We start from the raw sequence: 14,205 nt of genomic DNA on the forward strand, positions 1-14,205 counted from the left end.
AAAGGCTAAATGGGTCAGGCATGGTGGCTCACACCTGTAATCCCAGCATTCTGGGAGGCTAAGGTGGGAGGATCACTTGAGGTGAGGAGTTTGAGACCAGTGTGGGCAACATAGTGAGACTCCATCTCTAAAAATAATAAAAATTTTAAAAAATTAGCCAGGCATGGTGGTGCACGCTTGTAATCCCAGCTACTCAGGAGGCTGAGGCAGGAGGATCACCTGAGCCCAGGAGTTGAAGGTTACCGTGAGCTATGATCATGCTTCTGCACTTCTGGCTTCCAAACCTGGCCTCCTTCCTCCACTCCAAGCTTTTCCTCCTCCTTTCCCACATGCCACCTTGATTTTTTTTTGAGACAGAGTCTCGCTCTGTTGCCCGGGCTAGAGTGCCGTGACATCAGCCTAGCTCACAGCAACCTCAAATTCCTGGGCTCAAGTGATCCTTCTGCCTCAGCCTCCCAAATAGCTGGGACTACAGGCTCACGCCACCATGCCCGACTAATTTTTTCTAGATATTTTTAGCTGTCCACCTAATTTCTTTGTATTTTTAGTAGAGACGGGGTGTCGCTCTTGCTCAGGCTGCTCTCGAACTCCTGAGCTCAAACGATCCACCCGCCTCGGCCTCCCAGAGTCCCACATACCACCTTATACAGCCAGTGGTCAGTCAGGTGCCCAGTACAAGAAGGATGTCTAGAGAGAAGAACAAAGAAGCAGAAACAGTGCAGCTAAAAAGAGAAAAGAGATGGACACCAATTGATCTTCATGTTTCTCTAATCTGAGAAGCCCCTGGAACACTGTTGCTAGATATGAGATGATTCCGAACTTTTCATCTCCATAAGAGAATCAGGTGGCATGGCCATTGTCAGAGGGAGCATAAAGAAGATGTGTCTGTGTGCATGTACTCTTTATTTTAAGGATAAAAGGGTATTGTGAGATCTATGGATCATTGATGTTGGAGTGCAGCGGGCTCTCAGGGGCATCTGTTCCAGTGCTGCTGGACAGTCCTCAGACAGAACAGAGAACCCGAGCCTGCTGGGGATGCTCCTGGAAAAATGCCCTCTTCACTCAGTCCCCGATCACAAGCATGGAGGAGTGTATCTTGGCCAGTTATGGGCACTGGGTAAGAGGGTAGATGAGAAGGCAGAAACTCCCATCAGGTAGAGGGACAGGAGGTTATAAATACCGCCCAAAACAGGCAAAGGCAGTATCTTGGATAAGGATCCCCAGAAGTAAAGCCTAAAATGACAATTCCATGCAAGTCAGGCTCTTAGGGTGAATGTACGAAGGAGTGGGGGAGCATGAGACGGCAGGGGAAAGACAAAGATGTGGTATCAGAAGACTAGTCTGATCCCACAGGGAGCTCTGGAGTGTAAACTACTCTGAGGTCATTCTGCACAGAGACGGGGGACTGGGCTACTGTACTTCAGCTGCAGCCAGTCATTGGCCAAGGGCTGTCCCCAGGCCTGGAGGCTGTCACCTTCCAGGCATCTCTGGCTGAGGTAGATGTCATTGTCAAGGGCAAGTCTCCAGAGGAGGGTGCAGATGTGAGGAGCTGGCAGCCAACACCCGCAGTAGCTGGAGGACAGGCGCACTAGCCCTGTGAAGCGGGTCTGCGTGGGACACTCACTGCATCTACCGAGGGCAGCTTCTCTCTCCTGCAGGAGCCGCCTTCCATGTAGGTGCTCTGATTTGGAGCTGGATGCCTTTCCATGGGGAACTATGGCAACCTGGGGAGCCAATCCTCTGTCTGGGATCTGCTGTATTATCTCCTACTTTATAAAGCAATCTCCATAGGTTTTTGTATGAAACTTTAGAGCCTCTACACTTGTTGGTGTCTTTTAGTCAATCACTATCTCCTTGTGACAACACATGCAAAAGACTTCTGCACAATTTTGTTTTCCTTCACTCGAATTTCTACTTGTACATCTCAAGAACAGTGAGGGACTCAGTAACTCTCAAAGACAATCCATTCTATTTCACCATTAACTACATGTTAGTAACTTTAATAAAGCAAAAATCTATTTCCTTATAATTTCCAATCACCAAAATCATGAAAAAGAGATCTAATCTTTAGATACCTTCTCTTCTACAGGTGAAATAGCCACAATTCAGATTATTTCACAATATAGGACATGACTTCAAATCTGCTTACTCATCTGGTTCCTATCCAAGGGAGAGATTCTAGTTTGTCCGTGACACCATTTAAGGAGGTGCCCAGAACTACCCAACCCTCCAGGAATGGTGTGACCCACACGGATCAAAAGAGGACTATTCTTCTTGTTTTGGACACAGCAGTTCAATTAATGCAGTCTAAAATTAACTTCATGATTCAAATACACTCTACTACAAGACCCGTTTTACCACTGATTTATATTGACTTATAAACAACTAATCTACATATCTTTGCATATGCTGTCTCACCCCATCTTCAGTTTCTAGATTGATTTTTTTAAAACCTAAGTGTAGGCTTTTACACCTATTCAATTAAAATTTAATCTTGGTCCATCATTTCAACCTGAAATTATCTCTTTAAGTATTAATTCTGTTACTCAAAGTATGTGCTATGCTTCCAGGTATCATGTCAATCATAACATTGATATATACATTATATATATCCTCATCAAAAAAACCACAATACTTTGATAGGACTGAGTGGATCCTCATAGCCCACCATTAGAGACCACCCTCCCAGGAGCCATTGTAGCAGTCACACAGTTTAATTCATGCTTATTCCAAGACCAAGTCTAAATAAAATAATGAATGCATTCCTTGAGATATAAACTCTGATACACTGAGTTTTGAAGAACGCAAAATAATTAATTTGTAAAATATTTGCAGTTACATTCATTTATTAGAATATAAAAACAGAATATGAAGCTGGTACTAGTTTTATGAATAAAAATGATTCAAGGAGAGAAAGGCCAAATACGGAATATGATTTCAGAATAAAACAATCATTTTCTTCCACGAGGAAGAGGATGACAAATCTGAGGGATGACAGCAGGACCCCGGATGGGGACATAGGAATGCAAATTGTATTAAGGAGAAAAGGCAATCAGGGATAAGAGGATACAAGAGACCAAATGACTGTACTAGTTATCTATTGCTGCATGACACATAAACCCCACAAAATTAGCAGCTTAAAACAACACAGTGTGTTATCTCACAGTTTCCGTGGGTCAGGAGCCCAGGCTCAGTGCTTTGCTTAGGGTCTCATGAGGCTGAAATCAAGGTGTCAGCTGGGCCTGCAAACTCGTGTGAGACTTGGGGTCCCCTTCCAAATCACTGGTTGTTGGGAGAATGACTTCTTTGCAGTTGCATGACCGAGGGCCCCACTTTTCTTGCTGGCTGCCAGCTGGGGGCTGTTCTCTGATCCTAAAGGCCACTTGCCATTCCCTGGGCAGGTGGCCCTCTCCACTACATGGCAATTTGCTCTTCAAGGCCAGAAGGGGAGACTTCATCCTGCTAAGATGGAGTCTTACATTACATAAAGTTGTCAAGGGAGTGACTATGTCATCATGCTCACTGGACTAGGTCCAGTTCACAGCAAAGAGAGTAGATTATAGAGGGTGTGTACACCAAGGGGTGGGAATCTTTAGGGTCATCCTAGAATTCCACCTGCCCAATGACATAATGTGGTTGAGGCATAGTGAGGAACCATAGTAAGAGAGGGACCTGGAGAGGCCTTTTGTGCCCTGCTTTGGAGTTTGAACTTTACCCTGTAAGCTATGGAGGCACATTAACAGATGCCTCTATCTTCAGGAGGGGAGGGGGGTACAAGAAAATGTTATAAATAATAGTGGTTAAGAAAGTAACCTAGGAAGCACAGCACTTGGAGAGAGTATCACTGAATGAACTAAGACAATAAATGTAAAACAGTATAATCCATATATACAGTTGATCCATCTGTTTATATTAATAATTTATCATCTCACTTGCCCACATGACCACCGTGAGAAAGCAACACTACACCTTGTCATATTGCCATTGTGATTAAATGTGCCCTTCACATACCAATGACAGAAAAAAAAAAATATTTTGCATCATTAGTTAACACTCCCCAAACAAACAGAAACACCCTATCTAACTCTAGTCTCCCCTCTCTCCAAAAAAATAAGACTCGAGCCCCTTTCCTGTAAGTTGCTGATAAGTCCTGTAAGTTCCCTCAAAAAAACATCTGACTTTGGAAGACAGGTATCTGCAGAGATGGGGGACCCACACATAGGATAAGCATGTGAGAACTGCTGTATTATTTACCAAGGAGGATTTTGAATACATTAACTGTAACTTTGTCGGCTACCTTTTTCCTTTAAATACCTACGGTGTCCTTCATTCAGGGAGTCTGGTTCTTCTGAAGACTGAACAGCTTTCCAAACATCACAAATAAACACACTTTAGCGTTCAATTTGTCTTTGAGTTTTCGATTTGCAACTGTGTCTATACAATGTAACCTCAAGAACGACCACAGTGTATATTCTTAAGTATAATAATGATAATATCTACAAGCTACTTATCATATGCCTGACACTGTTCTCAAAACTTCATATCCACATAGTCCTGTGAGGAAACTGTAGCTCAGAAAATTGAACTAACTTGTTGGAGGTTACATAGGTTTTTAGTGGTGGAGCTGGGATGTGGATCCAGGCAGACCATTCTGCAACAGTTCACAGTCTTGGGAAGAAAATAGGCACCGACTACTCTTTTAAGGGCGGCCTTTGAGGCACTCAGTAAATGATTGCTGGCTAACAATGACTACTTTTGAGGTGGCAGAGTCAGAAGTATATCAAAACTGAGGTCTCATCACTACATGATTACGTTACAGAAGTACGAGGGCCACAAAAACAGTAGGATAAATAAAAAAAAAAGCAAGAGGAAATCTTAAAAATAAGTCAAATAAACCTCAGAATTACTCAATAAACCAACAAAAAGAGAAAGAATCACAGATATAAAAATCTTAGAAATTATAAAAGACTACTGTGTTCAATCCCATGCTTATCATCTTAAAATGTGAACTAAAGGACAATCTTTAGGTTTAATATGAATCATCAAAATTGACACAAGCATAAACAGAAACATTGAATCGACCAACTAATTAGGGAAAACAATCAAACAACACTAAATAACAACAACGAAAATATCTTTGAAAGTTATACAAGCATTATCTGGTTCAAAAAGTAATTCTGGCAGAGAGAATTTCAGAGGAAACTATAGTTTATCAAGGAAAATATAATTTTCATAGATCTAGAGCACAGAAAATTATAAAAACTTTCTAATCATTATATAAAATTAACATAATTTTGATACCAAAACTGACAAGACAGCATAAAAATTCAAGTATAGACCAAATCATTATGAAAATTGATGCAATAATCTCAAATAAATATTGAATACAGCAGTGAGTTAAGAAAACATTTCATCATGACCAAGTAGGCTTTACTCCAAGAATAAAAAGGTGGCTAAATATTAGGAAATCTGTGATTATAGTATACCATATTAATAGATCAAAGGCAAAACTTACACAATAATTTAAAAGAAAATATGATACTCTGTATCAAGTCTGGTGTTGAATGCATTGTGAACAATGTATCCTCACAAGATATTTAGATTATTATCCTCATATTACAGAGTAAGAAACTAAAATTGGAAGAGGATAAATAACTTGCTCAATGTTATACAATTCTAAGAGGAGGAGGTGTGATTTGACCCCAGGTCTGTCCAGCCATAAATCCTATATTCTGGCTTCCATGTTATGTTCTCCTCATAGATGGTAATTTACCAAAATAATAAAAAAGGAATTTTATAGCATCTCAATATCCATTTTTGATTAAAAACTTCTCAACATATTAGGAATGCAATAAAATTTCTTTAACATGGTTAGCAAAAGTTATCATAAAATAAACAGCTGTTAAATCAGAAGCAAGATAAGAACAGAATACCAGTAAGTGTTTTTAACATTGCTGTGGAAATTCTGGCTAATCTATGAGGCATAATCACCAAAGAAGAGGTATGTTCTTTGTAAAGGTAACAGAATCATTATTTGATTATAACATAATTGTTTACAAATAAAACTCAGGAGAACTAAGTGAAAAAATAATTAACATTAATAAATAAATAGAATAAAAAACAAAACTATAAAAATCAATAGCTTTCATACAACAGTGACCACCAATTAGGAAACAGAAAAAATCCCAAATATAATTAAGTAAAAAGTATCTAATAGCTAGGAATAACCTTAAAAAAATACACAGAACCTCTACAAAGAAACACTTTTTCTGTTACATCACATAAGACTTGAGAAAACAAAGAGATATAAATGATTGAAAACTGTGGAGATGAAAATTCTTCCAAAATAATTCATAATTTGTACATAATTCCTTACAAAGTATATCAGGAGTTTTTAAATTTGAAAATTAATTTCAACATTTACCTTGAAGAAGACTCAGGTGATAATTGCTAAGATACATTTAAAATATAGAATAATGAAGGTTTTGGGCCCAACAGATCAGAAATAGAAATGTACTATACAAATTATAATGGGCCAAATACACTATCATATGGTTCTGCTATGATAATCAATAGATGGTTAAAGAAATAGAATAAAGAGCCCAGATACAGCAATGTATATATCAATTTAATTAAAGAGACTTAATTGCAAATCAATGAAGAAAAGAGCAATCAATAAATGGCATTGCATTAACTGGTTTTTTTGTTTTTTTTTTTTTTTTTATAGAGTCTCACTCTCTTGCCCGGGTTAGAGTGCCACGGCATCAGCCTAGCTCACAGCAACCTCAAACTCCTGGGCTCAAGGGATCCTCCTGCCTCTGCCTCAGCCTCCCAGGTAGCTGGGACTACAGGCACGCGCCACCATGCCCGGCTAATTTTTTCTATTTTTAGTTGTTTGGCCAATTTCTTTGTATTTTTAGTAGAGACAGGGTCTCGCTCTTGCTCAGGCTGGTCTCGAACTCCTGAGCTCAAACGATCCGCCTGCCTTGGCCTCCCAGAGTGCTAGGATTACAGGCGTGAGCCACTGTGCCCGGCCTGCATTAACTGTTAATATTTGAATAGCTAAAAAAGTACATTACTATCTCATACTATATATTAAAATAAATTACACATAAATTATATATTAAATTTAAAAATAAAATGATAAAAGATTATGAAAAATATAGATGTTATTTTTTAGATATTAGGCCAAACAAAGAATTTCTAAACATAAAAGTACTTAAGTGTCAGAGAGTAATAGTAGATTTGACTGCTGTAATAAACATGAAAAACACTCATATATCAGAGAGCAAACTCAAAAGTAAATAAAGGCAAACACCAAACCAGAAAAAATAATTTCTAGAGACATGAAACACAAAGATAGTTTCTAAGCAAAATATTAACATTTTAATGGATAAATGGGCAAAGAACATAGATCAACAAGCTATGAAAAAACTGTAACTATCCCATAAGCATTCAAAAATTTTTTCAAATGATTAATGCTTAATGCTGTTGAGTGTGAGGAGAGACAGACACTGTCATACATTGCCAGTAGGAGCATCCAGTTCATATATTTGGCCAGGTCTAAGAACCATAAAAATGTCCATGCCCTTTGACTGCATCTCCTAGGAACTGTACAATAGAAGCAATAAGAAGGTGGCAAAAGAAGTAATGCAAGGCTATTCAAGGCCCCATCATCCTTCCTAGGAGGAAACATAAGCATTCGACTATAGATGTACATCCAAAAATATAATATTACACAGGCATTTGCATTTTCATGTTTTGGAAAGTACTTAATGCCATGAGAAAATGCTCCCAGTCTAGTGACCATAAATAAGATATAAAACTATTTAGACTATAGTCGTGAGTCTGTAATGTAACAATATATGCAGAGAAAAAAACTGGAAGAAAAGATACTAGAACGTTACAGTGGCTATCTCAGAGTATCAGACTAAGCAATTTTTATTTTCTACCATGAATCTCAAAATAAAATTTACTAAAGAATCAAAACAGAACAACTATTGACAAGAGAAATAAGTAGCCAGACACACTGAACATGGTCTTCTAAGGAAATAAGGAAGTCTTTGCCTTTTGTGGCCCTCTAATTTCACCGTGCTATCTCAGAGGGAAGTGTGTGGAGTGAGTGTCCTGTTAGCCACCTCAGCCTCTCAGGGGAATCGTCCCAGAAGCCATCTCTTCATCAGTCTGGCAAATTCTTTCTCTGCTCCTTCCACTTTGTCCTCTTCCTGCCCAACTCTGCCTTCTTTCCTCCTACTCAAAGTCTGGCCACAACAAAGCAATCCCAACATAGAAAGCAGGTCTGGAGAGAGGTCAGCATGTTGGGTGATTATCAAAGGAATGATGTGTGTTTCTGCAAAAATGCATTCTGTCTCCGCTAAATTATCATTCCAAAACACCCTCCACATTGGAAAGATCTTTCCCAAAAAATATATATTCCTGAAAATTCCTGCAAGACTTGCTGTGATGGTGACATCAGAATTCCATTTCTCCTTCACCTTACAATTCAGGGAGCTTTATTAAAACCATCTCATCTGATCACTCAGCAACATTCAGCAAATATTTCTCAGGTTACCTCTGTAGCTCTGGAAAATATAGTGTGGGTGTGGGCAGCTGAATAACGGTCCCTAGATATATCCACATCCTTGTGCTAAAACCTGTGAATAAGTTACCTTTCATGGGATAAGGTACTTACAGGTGTAAGTAAGGTCAGGATCTTGGGATGGCGGCTCTTCCTGCATTATTTGGGTGCGCCTCACGGGGGTCTTTACAAGGAAAGATTCAGGAGAGTCAAGAGATGGAGATGGGAAGATAGAGGCAGAGGTCACGGTGATGTGGGGCCTTGAGCCAAGTAATGTGGGCAGCCTCTAAAAACTGGAAAAGGCAAGGAAATTCTCCTGTACAGCCTCCAGAAGGAATGAAGCCTGATCGACCTATTTTGAACTTCTGACTTCTAGAACTTCCAGGTAATAAATGCGTGTTGTTTTAAGTTACTAATTTCGTGGTATTTTTTTTACAGCAAATGAATACAGGGGGAGTCAATGAAATATACAGCCACCCTCCAGGTAGCTTTACTGGACTTTTATCACCATTAAGGCATTTCTTGTTTTTGTTTTACTGAAGGGTCTTTAGATTATATCGTCCAAAAGAGCTTCCTGAATAGCACGAACTTTTAAAGTCTGGAAGGGACACTTACAGTGACCCAGCACACACACTTGGAGTCTCCTCTTTCATTGCCACATCCCTCTTCACTCCCATCTGTCATTCCCCTCCTTCCCAGCTTAACCACAGTCTCAGTCTTGACGGTAGTATTTGATTATAAGACTGTGCAGTGGTACAGTCAGATCTTTTGGGTCCTCACTGCATCAAGTAATAATATTATACAGTATAAATGACACCCCTATTTTCTCAAATGGAATAAGTAACAGTTCAACACACTTTGCATTCTAGCTCAGCGACAAATGGCTCATGCTTTTGTTGTCCTTGCAAAGTATCTTTTGCAACTTCCCAGTCTCCCATGATCACAGGGGACACTGTTACACAAACATTGCCTCTGTTTTCATAAGAAATTAAATAATTAAAAAATAAAGGTAAATGAAAACTTTTTAGCAACATATATTTTAATTACAAAATTAGTACGCACAGATTGTCCTTTCCAATTACTTTTCAACTCAAATCAATAGAATTTCAAAGAACTACACATTTACTTTTAAATTTCAATTAGGAAAAAATCTGAAGCAATTAATGACTGTTATCAATTATAATAATGCATTACCATAAGAAAACTCCATCAACCCTTTTTAAGTACTATTGAATATTCTAAACTCAGTCACAATTAACTAAGGTTAGCCATAAAAAATAAATCAACTCCTGAGCTTAAAATGATCTCAACAACCCAAACCAGTCTAAATGAACCTACTGTGAACCTAGGGAGAGAGCTGTCTCATGCTATCACCTTCTTTGCAGTAATGGTAGGGTTTGATCCCAAAGGGAATACCTCTTGTTTCATTTTGTCCTGTTAATATATTAATGATGAGTACGATTGCCAGCCATCAGTTTTTGATTATATAACTATGATGACACAGGATATCTGTACTTCACTTCTACTTATCTTGTATATAATAGAGAGAATTTGTCATCATGAGCAGGACAGTACTTCATAAATTACCGAATGAAGTGGCCTTGATGACTAGTACTTTCTTTCATTGAAACCTGTAGAAATATTGTCGGTCAGCAAGAAGCAAGTACTTGTCTCCTCACAGTCCAAACTCCTCTGATACCATTTGGGTGACCACTGAATTAAGAATCCCTCTTTCCATATACCCCGTTTCCAGGACACTGACCCCTGACACATGCCAAGCACATAACTCTCTTGAGTTTCCTTGGTTTTCATTGGTGATTTATCATCAAAGACAGAAGTATAACCTAATAACTATGTAAGAAAGACTTGCATATATGGAAAAAAAATCAACACAATCACATAGAAACACAAATCAGGGGTCAAAATACTGTCAAAAAAATCTTTTTAAAGTTTCCATTATGAAAACTGTTACTGCTTAACTCTGAGAAAAGCAACACCACCAAAAAGGTTAAACAGAATGAATGTACAATGTTGGTAATATTAATGATTACCTTAGATAACTACATAAACAATTTTCCAGAGACAATTGCTATCAATTAGAAAAAGCTAAAATATACAGCTAAGCAGACCTTGCCCTGCTTTGTTCTATCAGATAGAGAAGCAGCCTTAAGACATGGGTCTTTATTAAAATAGACTCTCACTTTTCCAGGGCCACAACCTGAAAGTTCACTTCCTTAACTGAGATACAACCCATTAATTACTTGTCATGTGACAAAACATAAAAATAAAAACCGTGGTCTTTGAACATTTACAAGAGATTCAGGTTGTTTGACTAAATGTATAGTAAAATGGTCAAGAGTTAGCAAGCTCTCGGTATAAAAACTAATATTCGAACATAGAAAGGCCCTTTCAGAAAAAAAAAGAAGACCCACAATTGGCTTTGGAGAGGAAGGAGAATGCAAGCCAGCACATGACAGTGAAGGACTGTGTGCCACCAGGTAAAAATAAATGACAGAGGAGCCCACACACAGGCCAGTAAGGTGAATTCAGAGACTGGCAAACAAAACAGCCAAAATAAGGTCAAGGACAAATGTAAGGCAGCAGGAAGTCAAAGCAGGAATGGCTTGAGTTTGAAGGCAAAGGCAGAACTCTGAATTTGACAGAGGGGAGTGATGGGAAGCCACGTGTCTATTTAGAGGGGTCGCAAGTAGTGGTTGTAAAGTTGGTCAATGAAAACAAAGAAAGGACAAGAGGGAATCAGAAGTTCTTTAGAAACAATGATTCAAAATTCTGGAATGCAAGCTGCATACAGGCATATTTCAGCACGAGCACAGCAAACACTGTGCAGCAGTATAATGCATTTTCCTTATTTTACATCTGTTCCCAGCCATTTTCATGGGTTCACATATATATGATCTATTTCTTAAATTAGGACAGTCTACTTTCATATTAAAAGGCAATATGTCACACCACTGTCACATTAACTATCCTCAGAAAGGTTCAACCGTTGATTGACAGAAATGGGCATTTTGACAGGAACTTCCCAGGACCAAGTAACCCACACTGGAGAACACTACTGGAGGAAAGATAGCAGTACCTTGTATTAGCTCAGCAGGGAAAGTACCTAAATTGTTCTTCTCACTTGTTAATAGACTAACATTTAGTCCAACAGCTCTAATTTGTAGTGAAATTTTTGACTTTCTCTCCTGAAAACTGAAAGTCAGGACAATGGCTTTCTGCATAAGGCTTGTCTACAAATTCTGTGACTATTCACACATAGCGTACGGAGCTGAGTGAAGAGCTTTCAAAATAGCAAAGCCAATCTAAAGAATATTAGCCTTATCTTTTAGCTAAATGCCATACGTGTGAGAATATCTTAACTCAAAGGAGGCAATATACGATAAGATTCTCTTCACAAATGCTAGTTTTAGTAATAACTTCTAGTAATGGGAAAAAAGAAGATTAAGTTTGGATGAATAATAGAAGGCTAATAAAAGATACCAACCTGGCTTTTAAATTCTTAGTGGGGCTTACTGCTTTGATTTTAAAAATAATAATCACAGAGATAGAAAAAAGACAATTTAACATGTCAGCACTCAAATGAACATCATAAGAATGAATGAAGAAAGAAAGGAAGAAGGAAGGAAGGAGGGGAATTAGCTAGCAGTTAGTGAGGAAGGAGACCGAAGAAGGAAGGGAAGGAGGAAGGAAGGAAACTAGACCCCTTTGAACAAAGAATCGTAACTTCATTTTTAATATTCTTTCCTTATACAACTAAAAATCTTATTTAATTCCTTAAGAAAGAAAACATCCATGGCTATACTGTGCAACTGTAGCTCAGGGACCATGTGATATTTATTTATAATCTGAGAAGTCTTTGTATTTATTCTCAGGTAATAAGGACTAAATACTCAAAAAGAGATTCCTGCAGAGGGTCAGGTAACTGGACAATATGATTTATAGTTTCAAAATCTGAAAGATACCTTATTATGAGAAGCGACATTTTCTTCCCTCTCTGTACATATTCTACATTTTTTCTGAAGCATTATTTACTTTACTCTTAAAAATGTACCACCTGATTTATCCTTGAGGTCTTTCAGTCTCAATTCATGACAATCCTTGTACACATTGTTCCTAAAAACTCAAAAATGGGTTTCTCAGTTATGTAATAATGAACTTCATTCTTCTGTACAAATTAAACCAGGTGTTATAAAGTCTTGGTAAATGAAAAACTGGGTTTAAAAAAAAAATTGACCAATCTATAGCAGGCTCAGCTTTTTTTGAGAGGGGTTAAGGTGCATACAGTCAACTGGTTATGAAGGTCACCAAGCAAACGTTGCAATCTTAAAGCGCCATTGACATGCAGTCAGTGTGCGGCAGCAGCTCAGGATTGATCCACGTGGCTTTTTCTCTTTACTCGTTATTGTTTCAAAATCATTCATAAATGTACATTATGAGGGTCTGTTATATTTGCAGCAAAATGTTCTAAAAATTAGGACAATTTTTTCATTAAATTGAAATAAAAATACTTAAATAATATAACTTTTAAAAATTTGGCTTCCCCATACCCAGCTTTTGTTACAGGAAAAGTGACCCACAGGTTCAAAATTTCACAATTGATTTCTTCACGGTAGATACGAGCTATGACAAATCTGCCCCTTAATTATTCATTATCCACCTGCTAACAATGTCTAAATTACCAAACTATTTCAGTTGGAGATTTTGTGATTTTCATGGGAAAGAGCTGAAAACCACAAACCACATTACATGTACCTTTAGCTTTCTAAGTCAAAATCAGAAGAAAGTACTCCTGGTGTGAGGACCTCCATCCATCTTCTGCCTGCTTCTGACCTGCTGTTTTCCTGTTGGGGAATGACAGTTCCTTGAAAAGCAAATACGTCCCCACGCGGAATGGAAATGTTCATCTTCTCAGTCCATGTTGCATGTACACATCTCCCTGAGAATCATTTAGTGAGTGAGTTGGACTTGCAGCTGATAAGCACAAAGCTGACCTTTAAACCCCAGCCTTTAATAGAGCATTGGGTTATTTCACTTTGTGTTTGCTCAACAGTTCCAGGGGTCACAGGGTCTGGGTTTACAGAGGTGGGGCAAGCTGGGGAACCTTGCTCCAACTCCCATGCTGCAACTGATGGAAGAGGGTTGGAGACTGGGCCGGTAGGGGCCTCAAGCCCCAATCTCAAGTATGCCAAATATCACAGGTGTTAGAACACATTCTGAAGTCTTTAGTGTCTAGAGATGACTGAATCACACAAGGCTGAGGACTAGCCCTTAGCTACCAACTACAGGGGAAATGAGAAAAAGTCTTGGGGGCTGGGGAGGAAGCTTTTTTTCTCTTCACTTCCACCTTGTCCCAGTGTTGTACCAAGTGGCACAGCTTGAGACAAAAGGAGAAATCAGTAACATTGATCTTGTCTTTATTAAGAAATTAATATTTTTTCCATCATGGACATTTTTGCACTGCTTCTGACTTTTTGAAAATAGTGCATTAACATAACATTTGCCTTTATTACTTATTCTTTTGGCACCCCCTTCAATTTGGTGCCCAAGGCAAGTGTCTCATTCCCCTGCCCTGTCCCTGGCCCTGCCCTGTCACCTCACTGCTCCCA

At 38.6% G+C, this 14,205-nt stretch overlaps 1 protein-coding gene across 1 annotated transcript in view; it reads right to left on the reverse strand.

Moving 5' to 3' along the window:
- THRB (thyroid hormone receptor, beta) overlaps nucleotides 1-13,509 on the reverse strand; it is a 312,929-nt gene extending 299,420 nt beyond the window's left edge. The window contains exon 1 of the mRNA XM_012644577.1: nucleotides 13,352-13,509. The gene's annotated coding sequence lies outside the window, so the exon portion shown is untranslated. The remainder of the gene's footprint in view (nucleotides 1-13,351) is intronic.
- Nucleotides 13,510-14,205: the final 696 nt, after the last annotated feature.

Source organism: Propithecus coquereli, unplaced genomic scaffold, assembly GCF_000956105.1.
Source record: "Propithecus coquereli isolate 6110/MARCELLA unplaced genomic scaffold, Pcoq_1.0 Scaffold214, whole genome shotgun sequence".
In the NCBI taxonomy this organism is placed as follows: Eukaryota; Metazoa; Chordata; class Mammalia; order Primates; family Indriidae; genus Propithecus; species Propithecus coquereli.